Raw genomic sequence first — 14,376 nt, 5'->3', positions numbered from 1 at the left:
TTGCTCTCTGGGTTTTTTTCAATTATATCACAGGCTCTAGAATGCATCTTCTAAGATGGTTGTTTTGAGGGCTTCCCCCAAAGAGGTATGTGTGCTGACTGTGGTACTGTGACACTGGTATTCCTCTGTTCCAGGTCTGAGATGGTCAGTAGGTCACAGGGTACTTGGGAAGTTGTGCTCTGCCCTGCAAATACATGAAATGCAGCCCCAACCAGAGGGGAGATCATAGGAGAAGAGCTAGTTAATCATCACTCATACCTTCTGTGCAGGAGACTTGGCAAGTGTGTGTGTGTCTGACACCTGTGTTTGTAGGTACCCAGGATGAACCTTCTGTTCTTGATCTTTGCTGTAGAATTGTATTGGGCCTGTGTCCCATAAATGTTCATTCATGAAGGTTTACAGTATTCTTCTGAGAGTGCATGTTATCATGCTGATTTCAGATGTCAGTAATTGTGAAGTGGATAGACTTGAGGATAAATGTACTGGAGATAGTCACTGGATTTGGAGTGCTTCAGTGATCGAGAGTGTGACTTTACCTTTTCTCAGCAATTAGAACTCTGAGTGCCTATAGCCCTTACTTATAGAGTCCTTAAAGCTTCTGACAATTCAGCACATTTTCTGAAGCAAGATGAACCAGAAGAAGGAATGTGATAGCTAGCAGTGGTCTCTGAAAAATTAGATTTAACACTTTTCACTGGCATCTCATAGGAAGTCTGTTACAAAACCAAACATTGAGCCCATGGCTTTTGGATTCCTCCCCACAAAAGTTTGTCTGCAGCTGTTTGCAGCAGGATTCAGGGTTTATTTCCAGTTCTTGCACATGTTCTGGTTTGTAAAGAAAGTGACTGAGACTTGGGATAAGAGCATAATATCTACATGCTCTGCCTAGACTGCTTTGTTAGCAGGCAAATCCATAAGAGATTTGTAGGGTATGCAGGAGTAACCCCATCTTGCCTTTAGAGTAACTGAGCAATATCTGATATAAACAGCATTTGTCTGAGGAGAGAGTGCACAAGTGACCTGTTGACTACTTACTTTTTTTCCTGAAGTGAAGTTCACAAATCATTAAAACTTCTGGCATGACTGGTGGTGGGAAATAAAATATTCCTGCTAGCAATAACGAATGGAATGACAAAAGCCCAGAGGTGGATAGAGGGTTGGTTGTTGTGGAGTGTACATGGCTGTGCTTGAGAAACGGCATTGAGTAAGGAAAACAAAGTGAATATTATTCCAATGGCTGTTGTGTGATAGCATCAGGAGGACAGTTAGACCATTATGACAAAGTGTTCTTGTCTACTGCTGATTTATTAGTACAATAAAAAGGGTAGCTTATTGTTTTATCTTTGTTGAACAAAGTTATTTATGATATTTGCAATATTAACCCAAAAGATTAATGATTTACTGTGTCTACCTTTGACAGCCTTAGATATAAAGCAGTTAATTTACATGACTGTCTTTTTCATCTTTTTAAAAGCCATCAAAGTGACATGTCTTTCTGGGTAAAATAGTAATATAGTTCACGTGGATAAATCCATCCTCAAATCTCATTTAAAGTAGAGCATGAGGGATGTTAAGTACCTGATACACTGTTAACAGATAATCAAACTAATCCTTTCTAGGAATCTGACAGGCAACATCTCTTCTATTCAGGAAAACTCAGTCAAATTATGTTATATATGCCAATGCACATCCTCAACAGCAGATTTAAATATATAAAATATAGGTCTTCAATAAACAAGACAATATTATGTCCAAGTTTCACAGAATTCTTGAATGTGCCTATAAAATTATCTAAATTAAAGTTTTAAGGCATATCTAAATTAAGTTTTCAAAGGTTGAAAATCTCAGAAGAGTTAATAGCAGTGCATATGTTCTGTCCAATGAAAATGAGATTTGAGCTTGTTGCCAGGAGATGAGCTGCTTATTCGTAAGTAGTTGTGACAGCTCACTGGTCTCTAACAGGACACAGCCTGAAAAATAACTTTTTTTTTTTTTTTTTTTTTTTTTTTTTCCCCTTGACTTCTAAAGCATTGTTTCATATTGGGCATTGCCACCACTCACTGCAGTGCAGATTGTAATGCTTGTGCAATTTCTGTTTACCATGCTTGTAGTAAACATTTTCTTGACTGGCAAATGGCACTTAGCTCATTTTATTGCTGCATCTTGGTACTGCACAGCACCTGAAGTGGAGAAAAGGAGAGGAAGACTGACTTCATTGCAGATTTGTTTCTTCTACTCTGTCTGATTGGAAGCAAGTTTTTCCTGTTAGTATGACATACCTTAAACTGGTTTAAATAAAGGACAAGCTGTTTTAGCAATAGAAAATACAATAACTATACGGTGATAGCTACTTATGAAACTCACTCTCTGGTCATGTTCCTGCAGAGAGCTATAAAAGCTAAGAAAACATAGATAATTGGTAAAATGTCATGTATCTCCTGTTGACCAGGTCTCTTAGTTTTTGTGTCCTCCCTCATTAGTTTGAGTCATAGCGATGCAGATGGGCACCAGTGACAGCAAGCACAGTGTTCTGCCTGTTATTTTGCCAAACATTCATTTATTGGCATTATTGTTGACACAGTAATACGTTAATTTCTACCCACTGAGTTTTCCTGGGTACTTTCCTCCTATGTTGACATCTACATTGAAGATTTTCATGCTTGATCTGGTCCAGAGAGGAATTATGGTATTGTCTTTTGTCAACTGAAAGCACGAGTTCTTCCAGTGGGATTTTTTTTCACTTTAAAACAGAACAAAAAATAAGACTGTGGACATGATACTGCTCTTAAATAAGGCATCTTTGGCTCATTTTGCCTTTTGGAACTTTCTCTCATTCAGTGCTAGCTATCATGTTTTTCTCTTAAAAAGAAGTTTGAATACTAAAAACTAAGAGTACATATGGTAAGAGAAAAATAAATGCCGTGAATGCTACAATAACCGCTAAGCAAAATCACTAAAAACTAACAAAAATGTTAACAAAAATCATGTTACCTCTAATGATGTGTGCACCTCTATTGCATGATGGTGAACTCTTCTAGTCTGTGAGGAATCAAGCGGATGCTGTCTGCAGTAATACTGTGTTGCCATTTATGAATTGGATAATCTGGGAACAAATCATTAAAGAAATGACCAAGAAGCTGTCTAGCCTATTAACATTAATTTTTAAAATTCAAAATGTAAGATTGCAGAAAAGTGCCTAAACCAAAAGAATGCAATTATATCCATGTTCAGAAAAGGTCTTTTAAGGTGACCTAGGTAACTGTGAGCCAGAGAGTCTGATTTCACTCCTTTCCCATCTCTGAAATTCACTTAATGGAAAATAAGAGATCATCAGTCCATTTGTGACTTGACGATGAAAGTCTTCTTTAAAGAATTTATAGCTGACTGTAGCTCATGTTGAGATGGCAAGTAAGTAGAAAACTCCAGAGAAATTTATTGAATGTTCAACTTGCTCTATATAAATTAAATGCATTTTAATCTTATCAAAGGTACAGGTGCAGGCTGCAAGTACAAGAAGGGTGAACAACCCATGTTGGACAGACCATTGTGGGGACAGAACAATTGTGTTTTGAGTAGTTGTGGCTTTCAATATACTTTTTTTCTTTTCTTTTTTGTGGAACTCACAAAAACCAAGCTGCTCAGCTTGAACTTCTGGTGTGAAATCCTGTGGCAAAAGACCCATGAGCATTTAGATTTATAAATAAGAACTTCGAATACAATAAGGAATTTATTTCTTCTAAGTCATTAATAAGGACTGCTGTTGGTATGCTGCAAGATTCTTGGTAATCGTGCTCATAGAAGGATTTGTGAAACCCACAGAAGCGATAGAAAAATTGTGAAAAGTTAGAGGACTGATAGTTATGCCTCCTGCACACATGAATAATCAGTATGTGGTACATGACGTAGCCCAGATACATCTCTGGAAGGAATGTTTCTCTTAAGTACTACTTATTGATATAACTATAAAGGTATCTTGGTACTTTTGCCTTATTTTATGCAGATGGTCAGATTGTTGCTCTTGAACCTTTTTTATTTTTGCTTGCATGACATAGAGGAAGAACATTTTTATTTTATATTTCTGGTCCTGAGGTCTATAAATTATGCTGCAGGAGTTTAGGGTATTTAACTCAGTGGCTTTTTCCAAATAAATGTCTGTTTTTTCAAGTGCCTTGCAGTATTTATGCAGCTATGAAGATTCAGTGCTTACTAATTCATTGCTCATAGGTTTTGTTTGCCAACTAATTCTGTGTCAGAACTTGGTCTATATATATATATATAAATATTAGCTCCAGATAAATTAAATGCCTGTTAATTGGTGAAAACTAGCCAGTTCATTCATTAAAAAAACCCAAAAAAAACCCAACAGATCACTAATTACTTTCATCATTTGCAATGTATTGTGCTTTGAGCCTGACATTCTGTAAAGGACATGTTTTGGAAGATGTAAAAGCTCTGTGATTTTTACCTTTTTTTTTTTTTTTTTCTTCTAGTCTGTGATTTTTGCATTGTAATTTGTCACATACCAATGGGAGGAGGGAGGCTGTGTGTATAATGACTGCACATAGTGTGAAACAATATGTAATTTAATCTCTGTTTAACTTTTTTTTGTAAAGGCAAATACAATCTAAAAGGGACTGAGTCATTTCTGGCGAAGACTAAAGGGGAAATCAAGATTAAATTTAAAATGGAAAGCTTGGCAGCACGTTCAAGAGAAACAGGAGACAGAGGAATAATATGAGAAAGAAAGTAGAAATTGATACAATGTAAGCACAGAGCTGAAGGACAAAAAAGATAACATGGCATAGAAAAATAAATGGGAAATTCAGGAGATAGTTGACTTGAGTGGAAAAAGCATTGGGAACAGGTGTTACCAAAAAGAAAGCCAGTGTCAAGACAGGTTAATAATCACAGAAAGTAGATAATTTCTATGCATGAAAACAATTCTCATGAAACTTGTTAGTACAAGTAGCTTAATTATTTGACTTCAGAACCATTTCTTAAGGTTCCTAACACAGATTTTTTTTTCCTTAAAAAAACCAGACTGGATCATCATTTGGGTTGGAACTTTCAAGAACACAATGCAGTCTGTTACTCAATGCAGTAGAACAGCTGGTGTTACCAAAATACCAAAGATCACTGGTTAACAGGACAAAAATCCCCACTCCTAAGATTCACCTTTACCATTTGCTTTGACTGGATGTGTTTGGCTACAAAGTCATGTTGAAAGACTGATATATTAGAGTCCATTCTAGTTCCCAGGAGTGTGTTCTGGAAATGAGAAAGCATTCTTCCCCTGTCAGATTGCCCAAGATGTTTCTCATACTGCTGTTCCTTACAACTACTCTCTTGGCAGTCCATCCATTTTATGTCTTATCTGCTTTAGACTTCCATTCATTCCCTGTCTTTGCTCTTGATGCCTTTTGTTTCTTCCCTTCGCTGCCTGTTTGTGCTCCCTTCTTTTGCCAACTTCTCCCTTTTACCAACATTTCACCCGCAAGGAGATGGGGAATTGGAATCCCTGTCCTTTACCACTTCTGCTTCCTCACTGGCAAAGCTCCATGCTGATCTTCTGTCCCTTAATGGCTCTTTCCTTCAGTTTCCTGATGGCTGTTCAGAATAATTTTTCTCCTTTCTCTTTCTCCATTCCCTTTTCCCACAGTTTAAATCAGTCTTTCTCTGTGCCAGCAACTAGTGGGGGAACATTTAAGCCAGATGCTAGACGTTGTCTGCGCTCTCACATCTGGTTCCCTCTATTACTGTAGTAGCTCCCACAGCAAGAAGAAATCATCTGAAAAGAGTCTCTTAGGGCATGCTTAGGCAAGAGTGATTGTGATTGGTATGTTGTGCAAATTGAAGATTGTTGCTTCTGGTCCTGGGACAAGTTTTTTACAAAGGTAACTAATCTGGCAGGGTAATACTGCTTGTGAGAGTAAACTTGCAGACAGAGATATGAAAAGCAGGGAAGATAAAGCACAAAAATTGCCTACACTGAAAGCAGCCTTCTAATAATAATAGTAGAAGAGAAAATTAACTCCAGACTACCATGGTTTCTGGCACAGTTAGATGGGATGTGAAACAGTGTGCTGTATCTTCTGGAATTATCAGATCGAGGAGACATTTATATGCCAGATTTTCATCGCATTATTCTGAATTTTAAGTGATCTGTGATGTTGACTGACTGGTGTAAAGTGCCTTGGATTTGAAGGCCCTTTAAAAATTGAGAACGTGTAACTTTTCTACTCAGATATGCATGAAATCCATGCCAAGGAAGGTGATACAGCTATTGAGGTGAATGGAAATTATACAGTTTAATTGAGATGTTATTAGCCAGTGCCAGGTAGTTTAAATGTGATTAACTGGCTGTCCAGTGCATGCCAAATTTTTATGTTTAGATCTTCTAAAGCAAAAATGTCAGATATTTCTAATAAGCTAATATATGCACAGACTTTCTCATGTGGGGTTTTCAAAAATATCAGTAGTGTGAAACCAATGAATATTTCATTAGATCCTAAGATGCCTCAGTCAACAGTAACTAGATTCTTCATGTCTCTAGTCCAGGAAAGCAGCTTTGGAAAACTTTTGAAAAAGATAGAGATAGTGTCATTTTAGAATTCTGTTTGCAGATCTTTCCCTCTTGATGGTAGAAAACCACTATAGTATTTATTATATCTAAGAAGCAGCATTTGAGTAAATAATTGCTAATTTGTAAGATGTAAATAGGGGAAGCTATAGTCAACCAGACAATATTTGTCTTATCTTCAGTTATCTGAGGCAGTTAGACTGTAGCTGAGCAATGTGATCAGATAGGCATTTTAATGCTTTTCAGTACAACCCTTAACTTAGGAACTACCATTAGGATAGTTTTCCTAGACTGCCTAGTCCATCCAGATCAATTGATATGGTGGAGTAGTTTCTTGTATTCATTATTCTGAAAAAAGTGACCTGTATTTTCATCTTAGGACTGTCTAGAGCCTTTAGGAAAGAGGAGATATGGCAACTTGGATATATGACTGGACCTGTCCAGTCCTGTGGGCTTTACTGAGCTTTTGGTTTCAGAAATAAGATGCAGAGCATAGTTGCCGTTTTTCCCTTGGAAGTTATGATTATTCTGAAACACTGCATTAGAAAATTTTTACAAGCTGAATCTCTGAATCTCCAGACAGAGAGACTAAGGACAGGTAGGCTTGTGTAGCCATAAATTTTAAATCAGAGGCAACTGTTACGTCACCTAATTTGATGCATCATCTGAAACTGGACAGCCTTCATTGCCATCCTACCATTTTTTAAAACTGTTAGCAAAAGTCTGTCTTTCAGAGATGAATCCAGTGTGATTTTTCTTTAATAAAAGTATTTGTAGAAGTCGTGTGTGGTGTTACTGGCTAAAGAAAATGTCTATCTAGTCTCAAAAGCGAAGGGATTTTCTTTTTCCCAAAAGAAGGAACATTTCATGGAGCATTTATTGTCCAGCAAAGGGCCACAAAGATCAATAGGGGACTGGAGACTATGGCCATTTTAGGTTCACACCATAGCACAGATTCAAGTTGATTCCCCCTTTTTTAACTCTGATCTTAGACTGCTGAGATGGGTTTAGATTTTTCATTTCTGTTTAGATCTTTCTATCACAGAGAAAGTAATAAAAATTCATAGAGCATCTGTTTACAGGATAAGTCTTCCCTTTTTTAAAGAATTTCAGTCTTTTAGAAATGCTAAGTGTTGTTCATCAAGTACCTTGATAATCATTGTCACTCACCAAAGACAGGAACAGTATCTTAGCTGTGGCATTGTCTTTACAGTATCTGCAAATATTCCTTCCTTGAACATCTGCTACGACTCAGGAGACCTAAAATGCTAAAGAGGTGCTGTTGAATTTATGTATTTTTACATCATTTTACCACTGTAGGTAGTGTAGTTTGTAGCTACCTTGCTAAGTTTCACATGAACATGATTTACATTCTCCAGGACCAATTCTAGATGTGGCATACCTCTTCAATCATCACTCACAAACATCTGTAAAATATGGCTGAAGTGCTCTCCCTCTCTCATTTTTTACTCTGATAGCTGAAATGTTAGCAGAATCTTAACTGCATCTCCCTCATCGCACAAGATGCCTTTGTAATTAAATCCATGAAAGTTATTAGAAGCAAATGTGCAAAGAGGGAGCCATTTCTCCATTTCTTGGTAGCAGAATGGCCCCCACTTGCAGAGGGGGATGCCCTAGGAACGCTGTAAACCCCAGGACTTCCCAGTCTGGAAGGGGTAAAGGGGTAAAATGTGGAGAACTTACAGCTAGTCATCTGGCATGCAGACATCTTTTTCCTATGCATTATGGCGTAAGTATAAATAGGTATCAAACCAGTAATTCTTATTAAGCTACTTTTTTGGTGAAAATGCTGCTTGATTTTCACCATGAGCCTTTATCTCTACTCATGCTGAAAGTCCTTTCTGATGAGTTGACCTTTAAGTGAGTTGTTATCCACCAAAAGGCAGTGAAGAGTTCACTGTTGTACACTGAAACTGTTCCTTTTGGGCTAAGGAATATCATATAGTTTCCTCAAGGGTCTGAGTCTAGTACTGCTGTCAGGTGCTCTGTTTTTTTAATCCACATTCAGTAATTAGATAAGTCTGCTTCATCATCTTCATCCTTAGTGTCAAAGGAAACGGGTGCAGGATTTGATAGTAATAGTAGTACTGACGGTGAATGGAGTACTATGTTTTTGTGAACTTGTGCACTATCTCTCTTTGTCTGATGTTTTTTCAAGGATCAAGAGTTGTCAAACCTACAGAACCAGCCACGTTGCATGGCCATAGATACTCACTAGTTAACCATCAGACTAAGGAGAAGTCTGGCATTTATTACTGTTTAATAAGAATGACTCAAAGGCTGGTCTATGCATATAAATGAAAGAGGTTCTTTATCTGAATAAAACATCTATAACCTCCCTCAGAATTAGGAACAGAAGCTGTTCGATGCTGTTTGCCATTCATAGTGCTGGAAGGGAACACCTAACAGCAGTATTAGCATAATATAGTCTTCTGAGAGTTGCAGCCATGTGTCTAGGCAGTCACTTATACATCAATAAGGCTTTTGAAGAATCGTTGAAACCTTTAAGGCCTTTTCTGTGGAACGTTTTGGTCGTTCTTGGATTAGGCTCAGAAGTTAGCTTTCATGTTGTGGGGTGGGTGGCAGGTTTGATATGTTAAGCATCAATTTAATGGGTGAAAATTATTCAGTCTCTCACAGCTGGCCTGCTGTACATACTAGTTTGTAAATACTGATTGCTGTTTTCATCTTAATGAGGGATCTACTTACCCGATTTGGGGTTTAAGTTTTGCTTTTTCTACCAATTTTCACTCTCTTCCCTTCTAGCTGTAAACAGCCTGATTTGTTTTTGAAAGAGGGGAAAATTCTCCCATTCCTTTACAGTATTTGCAGAAAGAAGCATTAACCTAGAAAAGGCCATGTAAATGAATGTATTTAGTGTATTAGATTTTACCATGTAAAATGGAAATACTTCTTCAAGTCTGTGGTGGCTTCTGAAACTTTCCTGGAAAATTTCCATATGTTGAGAGCATACAGAACAGCTACCCTGGGATTAATAGACATGTTTACCTAATACAGAATTTTTGCATCTTCAAAATAGGATGTCTTGCTAGTGCTGTTATGGTGTCTTTACTTAAAAAAGATTCTGATCACTTACCTCCATGTCTTAAGGCCACTGCATGCTGAATTGTGTAATTTTTGCCAGTGTGAAATGCATATTTGAAAAAGGTGGAGTTACCCTGCAAGAGCAGCATTTTTTTTTTGAGAGCTGTTGACTTTGTGATTTCTGTGACCTCCTCACTGTTACAGGGTTCAATACTTGGGAGCTTTGTGCTAGCAAAGAAACTTGAGGGTGGATGGTCTCTATGATTTATGTACCAGTTACAAAGGTGCTGTGTGGGTCTACAGAGTAGATACAATGACCCAAGAGAGAAAACACTTTACTTTTACGTGTATGGCACAAGCTGTCTCATTACTGAGGAATTATGGTGGGTTGACCCTGGCTGGATGCTAGGTGCCCACCAAAACCTCTCTGTCACTTCCCTCCTCTACTGAACAGAGAAGAGGAAAAGCAAAAATATTAGGAGAGGCTCATGGGTAAAGGTAAGGACAGGGAGAGATCACTCACCAAGTACTGCCATGGGCAAAACAAAGTTGACTTGGGGAAATTAATTTCCTACCAATCAAATCCAAGTAGGATAATGAGAAATTAAAACTAAATCTTAAAACACCCACCTCTACCCCTCCCTTCTTCACAGGCTTAACTTCAGTCACAATTTTGTCTACCTCCTCGCCCACAGTGGTGCAGGAGAAAGAGGAATGGGATTCACAGTCAGTTCATCACAGATTTTCTCTGCCACCCCTTCATCCTCAGGGAGAGGACTGTTCACACTCCTCTCCTGCGTCAGCGTGGGGTCCCTCCCACAGGAGACAGCACTCCATGAAATTCTCCAATGTGTGTCCTTCTCACGGTCTGCAGTTCTTTGCAAACTGCTCCAGCATGCGTCCTTTCCATTGGGCACAGTCCTTCTACAACAGACTGTTCCAGTGTGGATCCCCCACAGGATTACAAGTCCTGCCAGGAAACCTGCTCCAGCATGGGCTTCTCTCTTCATAGGGCTGCAGGTCCTGCCAGGAGCCTGCTCCAGCATGGGTTTCACATGGGGTTACAGTCTCCTTCAGGCATCCACCTGCTGTGTTGTGGGGGTCTTCTGCAGGCTGCACATGGATCTCTGCTCCACCATGGACCTCCATGGGATGTAGGAGGACCACCTGCCTTGCCGTGGGTTCCCCACAGGCTTCAGGGGAACCTCTGACACCTGGAGCACCTCCTTCCCCTCCTTCTGCACCGACCTTGGTGTCTGCAAAGCTGTTTCTCTTACAGATTCTCACTCTTCTCTTTGGCTGCAGTTGCTGTTTTGCAGCTGGTTTTTTTACCTTCTTCTTTTTAAATACATTATCGCAGAGGTGCTACCACCAATGCTCATGGGTTCAGCCTTGACCAGTGGTGGGTCTGTCTTGGAACCACCTGGCATTGGCTCTGTTGGACACAGGGGAAGCTTCTGGCAATGTCTCACAGAAGGCACCCTTGTAGTCTTCCCCCTACCAAAACCTTGCCATGCAGACCTGATACAGCAACATGGCTGGAAGAGTGGTAAGGCAGCTGAGTAATTCTCAGTTATTCTTCTGTTCCTTGACAGAGTCAAATCATCTCAGTCTTTGTAGTTGTATGTGTTGTACAGAGCATTTTTAAAAGCTGTAGTGATGACTTGGCAGCAGTCACAGTCATGCTTCATCCTTAGTTATCCTTATCACCAACTTTTCCCTAATAACTAACTTGCATTCGCTTGCTCCATTTCAATGTTATTTTCTATTCTTCATGTCCACGGGAAAAAATATTGTATCTTTTTCCTTGTTATAGCCTTTTATATACTAAAAAGCCCTTATCTTGTCCTTTCTTGAACATCTTTTATCTGGACTAAATAACCCCAATTCTTTTACTGTTTCCTAATGAACTGTATTTTACAGACAGCCATTCATTTTTTGTTCTTCTCTATTCTTCTTGCCTATATATTTTTTAAAATGCGTTGCTTGTCAACAGGAAACTGCCAGGGCTAAAATAGAATCTATCTGTTCAACCTGTTTTTAAAAAAAAAAAAAAAAATTAAAAATATTATATGATAAGTAATCATATTGTCTGATATCAGCTCATTATTTAAAAGCTGGAGCCTGAGGCTTTTACTGTCTGGAACTTGCTAAAAGAAGGTATTTTAATGAGTTCAGCAGAGAACTCTGGACAAATCTGCAGTTTCCCAAGAAAGGCACCTTACCCACCACTGCTTGCTACATTTCTTTCTTTTCCCTGCATCTCTCCAAATGTGCTTTTCTGGTTACTTGGCCCTCATAGAATCCTGTGCAGTGATTGTCTAGATTGTCTAAACAGCTTGTCTAGCTGTTTAGATCAGCTCAACCTTTACTTCGGACACTCCTGCTGAAAACTCCTTCAATACTATGGCTTGTTCCTCAGATACTGTAGAACATTTCAAACTGATTAAAAGCTGGATAGTAGTATGTAAATAGTTAACCATTAAGAATACAGTTCCGGTAAGGATGTTTGAAAGGATGTCCTCCCATTGAATATTCTTACCCTATCGCTTCAGTATCTTTTATTAATGAATAATGCAGTAATGTGTAGCGCTTTCAGAGGGTGCAGGATCCAAATGCTGAAGCTAAACAAATTAATGCTACAAACGTCTTTCCAAACAATTTATCATTTAACTGGAAGTCATCATTCTGTTCTCGATTAGGTGTTAAAGCTTGTCTGTGCTGTAGAGGAACTCCCTTTAGATGACTCTCTGTAGATAGTTCTGCCTGGTCTTGACCTGTCTACTGCTTAAAAATCTAAAAGTTCAGTACGAATTTTTGACACTTATCTGCAGATGCAAATCAGGTAGTTTATATGTAACTGGGCCAAGAATAAGCTTTTAGTTCTCTTTACGGTTTCTTTTTCCCTGGTTATGATAGACTGCACATGTACTGTACCTCTTCCTTGTACTATGCCTTCTTATTTTGACTTGGTCCTTTGTTTAAGGTCAGAGTGTTATCTGAATTTTACTGCTAAATTTCTGCATATTTTCTCAAATGCTGTCCGTCTCTTTGCTAAAAATCATTTAAGCCATATTGCCTCTGTTACTTCACAGTTCTATCAAATAATACTCTAAGGTTTTTCGGTTTAGACATATTCCTCTTTTTCAGTTTAGACATATCCCATCTTACAATTCATTTGAAGTACCTCTGTAAAAGTTCTTTTCCTGGCTCATTGCTTTCAGATCCACCATCATCTTTCCATTCTACACTGCATCAAATGCAGTTAGACGTCATCTTTAATATTTTGTTCTGGTTTATTTTGTGTCTCACTACTCATTTCCTCAAACATTAAGATATTGATTTTTTCCCTACCTTCATATGAAAAATAAGGATGTTCTTGATTGCTTATTTTTCAGCTTGTTTCTCCAGTAAGCATTTCTTCTCTTTTCCTCCCATAGACTTTATAAAAGGGAGAGATGCCTTCTGTAAGTCCAACAAAGCTATCATGTAGTCCTTCTTAAAGATCTTATTCTTCTGATTACATGAGTATTGGTCAGGTAGTTGATAATAATGGAATGGTAGAATATTGCAGACTAGAGGGATTGTTGAACCCAACTCCCTCCTTCTCTCAGGACTACCTAAAACTAAACCTTGTGACTAAGAGCAGCATCCTTGAGTTCTGATGGGCTTGGTACTGTGACCACTCTCTCAGTAACTAACCTCTTCCCAATCTGAAATTCCCCTGAAATTCATTCAGTTTCCTCATGTCCTGTTGCTGGTCACTGGAGAAATAATGTTTCTATACTATGTCTGTGTTGCATAAGTTATTTTAGGGCATGGTAGCTCTTTCTGTTACATGTTCGTTTATATGGTGCTTCAGACTGGTGAAAAATGTTACCTCCAAATTAGAAAATACTTCTCCACGAATGTAGTGAATACTGAAAGTGCATTAATTAAAATGTGTGCCACCAACTAACTGGTAAAAGCAGATTCATATAATGGGCATCTACCAAATATGCCTCCTTTGGAAAATGTGCTTCATGTAGGCTTATAAGGAGCTTTCTCCCAGTTGCTCATTTATTTAACAGACATTAGTGTCTGAATAAGGCTATTACAGATTTACGTTCCAAAAGTAAGCAGAAACAACACTAGAAATGACAGAGATTTTGTCATTTCAATAATTCCTCCAGGTAATTCCAGAGTAAGGAGGGAAGATAATACCTGTAATTGTTTTTCCTATGCATTATCAGTGAAGGAAAAACTGTGGGAAACTGCATGTGGTTTTGCATAGACAATGTTTGTGAAAGAATAGGAACTCTGTCTGCACTAATCTCAATAAAAAGAGATTGGAATTTTGTTAGAGTTAAAATATTCGTGTAGGAGAGTTGTGTCTTGATTTTTAGCTATCAAATACAAAGAATGATTTAAAGACTGCTTTAGAAAGTCTTAGAAATTCCCAGTATCTGTGGAGGGAGGTGGGAGGAGAGCTGATCTTCTTCTGTAATAAGAATCTAAGAACTATTGCTGGAGAGCTTGGAAGGAAAAAAATCAAAATGACAAGTTTGCTTTTCGTGTTCAAATCTTAACAAAATTTATAAAGTGAACAAATGGCAAGAAATTATAAGTTAATATGTTTTTTACAATGTAAAGCTTTTCTAATACAAAGGAGTAGGTGGGACAGGGAAATTTCAGTCTTTAAAGTTCTTGGAGATAAATCTAACTTTGTAACTATTTGCAATTGATCCTAC

General features: G+C 38.2%; 1 protein-coding gene across 1 annotated transcript in view; it reads left to right on the top strand.

The window, feature by feature from the left end:
• The window catches only part of MAN1A2 (mannosidase alpha class 1A member 2), a 136,630-nt gene that overhangs the window by 70,796 nt on the left and 51,458 nt on the right, over window positions 1-14,376 (top strand). The window lies entirely within an intron of this gene.

This window comes from Myiozetetes cayanensis, unplaced genomic scaffold (assembly GCF_022539395.1).
Source record: "Myiozetetes cayanensis isolate MyiCay16 unplaced genomic scaffold, myiCay2020 scf5-8, whole genome shotgun sequence".
In the NCBI taxonomy this organism is placed as follows: Eukaryota; Metazoa; Chordata; class Aves; order Passeriformes; family Tyrannidae; genus Myiozetetes; species Myiozetetes cayanensis.
The sequence above is the reverse complement of the archived record's forward strand: the minus strand, read 5'-3'. Positions and strand labels throughout refer to the sequence as shown.